Consider the following 4,924-nt stretch of genomic DNA (forward strand, 5'->3'; position numbering starts at 1 on the left):
AAAACCAAGAGAGCGCAAGAGGTTGAGGAAAAATGCTAGAGAGATTGTATATTAAAAAGATGGGTTTGAAAATGAGATAAGGGTATTGAAAGAAAGTTTCATCAAGCCAATGAAAATAATCTTTGAGCTATTTCCATCATCTTGGGTAGGTGATAAGTGGGAAAATGCTGAAAAGGACATTTGAATGTTAAGATGCCATTAGAAACTAGTGTTGTGAAGACTATCATGTCGTAATGGCTTAAAATTTACAGAATCATGGGTGGGTCATTTGTGCATCAAGCTCCCCTAAGACAAAAAATTTCACATTCATAGCTCCTTATCATTTTCCAAGTCAAACCTTAGCAAAAAATCTACATAAGTGACCCTTGGAAACCTTAGACATGTATGCACAATGAAGATGCCTCTACAATGTTCTAGCATTCACAAATATATAGACGTGCAAAGAGTCATTTGAAAATTATGAACCTGTCACCATATAGTTTGTAACACCCAAAATTATGGCCTCATGCATGGGTTTAACCTAGATTCAAGATAAAATCTCTTGAGGGAGGATATTTGGCTCTCTATTCATTTTAACTTAAGCTCTTCAACACTCACTTTTAGGATTTATTCACTCTAGTTTATTTAACTCCATTTTCTCTCATCTTCATAGCCATCTTGCACTCCAAAAATCCATTATTGTTAAAGGTTGTATATTTTAGTAGGTGCTCAAGCTCATATGTTAAGCTTTCAAGTATTGTGTCCACACTCTCCTTGGCTTTTGGGGAGTTTCCTATCATCCTCAACTTACTTACATATTTTTTTATTGTCTCGAGCATATCATTGTATATTTGTCTATCTATTCTCTCTACATTTCTAGCATTGGCATAAACGTCTATTTCATTTTCAATTTGGTTATCCATCACCAATTATCATATCATGTCTATATACATATCTCTTTTGGTCATCCATGGAGGTGGAAGCAACAAAATGGGGTTTTGACCAAGGCAAGCCTTTCAAACAGCCGTAATATTTTTCCTTCTTTCTTGTGTGTAGGTTCACATTCTCTTGGTTGTTTGATTTTTTGAGAGGATCTCATTATCAATTTCTACTATTTAAATTATCATTCACATAGGTTAAGTTTTAAGGTGGAATGCTTGGTGGCCAAAAACAACTTCAATTGCTTATGATCTTACTAGTCTTTTATGTGATAACCAAATTTTCATTCATAACTTTTACTTTCTAAAGGGGCATTAGAGGATAAAATATATTGAGATATACATGACTATTATTGAAAAACTTATTCATTAGGGTGTTCTTTCCTTAGATTTCTTATCTACTTAATATTAGGTTGGCAAAATATTCACTAAGCCTTTAGTATCACCTTGATTTATTGGTTTGTGACTTATGCTTAAGGCGAAGCGAGTTGTCCTGGGGGGTCATCATAGGTCTCCCTTCCTTTGTATTTGATCTATTTTCTAGATTGGAAAATTTTCAAAACATTATCTAGTTTTTTCTATTTTGGAAAACATTAGTCGACATAAGTATCTCATCAATCCAAATATTTGGGACCCATTTTAAATTTTTATAATCTAGGTGCACCATATTTTGTCTCCCAATATCCTAATTCTCCTTATCACACCACTATTTAAGCTCATTTATTTACACAATATTTTTTTTCTCACCTCACACTTATTCAAATATTCCCACATGTATCATCATTCTATGGAGATATTTAATATTTTATTATACCCTCTTTATTATTATTATTACCATTAAGAAAAAATCCCATCCATGTGATAAAGTTTGTGTTGTGCAACCATCAAATTTAAGCCATAGACCTCACAAGTAGGGGCGTACTGCCCATCCATCAAATTTAGTATCTAGTGACTCCTCCTTACTGCATAGTGACGCCAGCTCGGAAAGGATAACTCTTGTTGGTGAGGTGAGTTAGGTCAATCAATGCTTCTGCTTTCAATAATGATCTCAATGAATTCCTAATAATTAGTCGATAGGCTATTATAAGCGGGCATTTCAGGGAAAACTTGTCCATTCATACATTCTGCTATCATATACCATTTGTGGTTTGTCTAAACTAGCACAACTAGCAATCTTGGTAATTGGGGACTTTCTAATCACAATTTTTGTCTCCCATTTCAGCTAGTAATCAAATAAATGCATATCTCCTTCTAAATCTTTTTTACCGACCATATTAATTTGGAAATCTTATATCTGTAGATCTTTACAGATCTTAACATATCTTTTGATGATCTGTAGAATCTAATCACTTCACTAACTATTTAACCCTTCTATAAATAACCTCTGAGAATGGTGGTGGAGATATCCGTGAACAGTGTAAACATTTTGAATAGGAGCTAGAATCTTGAGAATTAGAGTTGTTTGTGAGTTGTCTTTATCGTCTAGGTAACTTCAGGAATCTAGAACAAATTTTTAAGTTTTACATAGAGATTAAACCTTCAAACCCTAGCAAATTTCACAAACACACTATGTACATCTTTGGACCATGGCATTTGTTTATGTGTTTATTTCCTGTGGCTACGGTTCATATATCTAGAACAAATTTTATTTAGTTTTGATGCCAGCTTCGTGGCTAATTTTTAAATATTACGGTTCATTTTGGTTTTATATGTTTCTATGTTTTAATTTTTGTCACTAGCACAGAAAATTATGGTAGCTCCCTTGCCTAAAAACAAAAAGCCTATAGCATTACAAGTGTAAATCTTGTTGAAACGAAATGAAAGCTGAAAAACTTGTGAAACAAATTGAGATTTTTGATGGCATTGTTGAGAACAAGCAATTTATTGAATCTCCAACAATTCTCCTTTTCTTGGATAGTCTCTAACTTGGGTTTCCACCCCTATTTTCTTAGTTTCACCACAATGTGTAGCCTCCATTTTCCCATGCTTCATGGTAACATCACTATTAACCCAATCTTGTCTCGATGTCATCACAATACAGTCCTCTATGAACCTTAATTTCTTTCCAAATTCAAAAAATTTACTCTGGGATGCCTCTGGTGTTAAAGATAGTGCCTCATTGAATGTCTCAATTTTAATATCTATAGCACACATAATTTTTGATGGCTTATTAGACTTCCCAATTAATTCATGAATAGCATCACAACTGTTCATTTTGATCCATATGTTCTTCATAATGCCAAATTTATCAGTAGGAGCAGAGTATAATTGCACAAATATGTGTTTTGCTTTTGCATTAATCCATGGTTTGGAGTACACAAAATTATCCATGTAATTATGTTTGATCACAACTACATTATCTTCTTTGAGCTCTTGTATACCTGCAACTTGAAGTTTCCAAATTTTAGCTTTCCTTTCCTGATTTACCACTGCTTCCAATGTCTTATAGAGTACATGTGTTCTCTTCACACATATACTTAGATTTCCAAGAGCTAGTTGCCTTGTTTCATCCTCGGCTTTAACATGCAGTGTAAGAAAGGATGAAATACGTTTTATTGCTTGAGCTCTAGCATCTTCAAGTGAAATATGATTAGCATCTATATCACCCCTTTCTTTATTAGGAATTCCATGACTGAATTGTGCATGATTCATTCCGGGAAAGATAATAACAGGTTTGATCATGTTTGTGTTAAAATACCCCATTTTTTGTTCAAGTGAAATTATTTCACCTGCATGCTTTTCCATGCCACCTACTCCGAGTTGACCATCAAGCCCACCACCCAGGCTAAGAACAAGTTTTGGATACTATGCCAGATTGTCTGGATTGGTGTGAAAGAAACTACCCATCTGCAAGCTCAATACATTGGGTATGCACTAATTTTCCTAGAGGTTGAGCTTATCAACAAGCTTGAATTGTAATCCAATCCTTACTTAAGTTGTCCAGGAACTAAGAAGAATTTGCGCATTGCCATGTTTCATGAGTTTCCTAAGCCTTTTCCTGCAGCAGGTGTAGAAAGCCATTTTTTCCCTCTGTAGTTTCATATACCTTGCAGTAGGTTAAACTTTGATAATTTATTGATTGTCTTAGTCAGATATCATTGTCTCAACCTTTGGCTTGTCTTCCTATCACAGTTAACAGCTCCCTTGTCAATGATTTTACTCTCTTTTATTATGAAATATATCTAGAATATCATATTATTGGACTTAGAACTTTGTTACGTTTGACAGATTTGTCGGTTACTCGAATCTAGAATTAGAAATCAAATTTTTTGCATCATGTTAAATACACATTCATGGAACTCTAATATTTTATTGAATGTTTTTAGTTAGCTATGGAAAATACACTCACTTCCATGGATGTTATTGAGATTAATAGTAGCAATTCCCCCCCTATGTTACCGAATCAATCACCACCCTCAATCAACAAGACGGGTTTTCCTACGAACATTATTTCAAATTTTTCAACTAGAGTTGCACTTAGTTGCATTAACATACTAGAACATGCCAAGGCAACATGCTCCACAATCTAGTCTATGAAAGATACCACTGTAACTCTGATGGAGGCAAGAGTCCTCGAGTTCCATGCGACGTGTGACATGTTAACTAGTTATTGTAACTTCCTATGTGACATGTATATAGATGATTACTATGCTCTTGGTTGTGCTCCTAGTATCAAAATTGCATTTCAAAATTACCTCAATAATGTGTAGTGTATAGAATTATACCTACGAATATAACTTAACTAATATAGTACACTAGTATGCATGATTGAGTATCTGCCTTTTGGTACTTTTGTGCTAAAGTGACCACCTAGACATAGTGTTGATCGAGTGTCTTCCTTTTTGTACTTTTGTGCTAAAGTGGCCACCTATACATGTTGTTGGGCAAACAGAGGTTGCTGAAATGAGCCCTATTTTGTAGACAACTTTGAAATTGTGATCGAGTGTACACCTTTTTGTGTTGCTTGGAGTAATTGGCCATGGATAAATATATCCAATTGACAAGAG

At 34.4% G+C, this 4,924-nt stretch overlaps 1 pseudogene; it reads right to left on the minus strand.

Annotated features, from left to right (window-relative positions):
* Positions 1-2,798: 2,798 nt before the first annotated feature.
* On the minus strand, positions 2,799-4,515 carry LOC149568111 (uncharacterized; annotated as a pseudogene).
* Positions 4,516-4,924: the final 409 nt, after the last annotated feature.

The sequence above is a fragment of the Cupressus sempervirens genome, chromosome 3, assembly GCF_028749045.1.
Source record: "Cupressus sempervirens isolate cs-2001-9-10 chromosome 3, ASM2874904v1, whole genome shotgun sequence".
In the NCBI taxonomy this organism is placed as follows: Eukaryota; Viridiplantae; Streptophyta; class Pinopsida; order Cupressales; family Cupressaceae; genus Cupressus; species Cupressus sempervirens.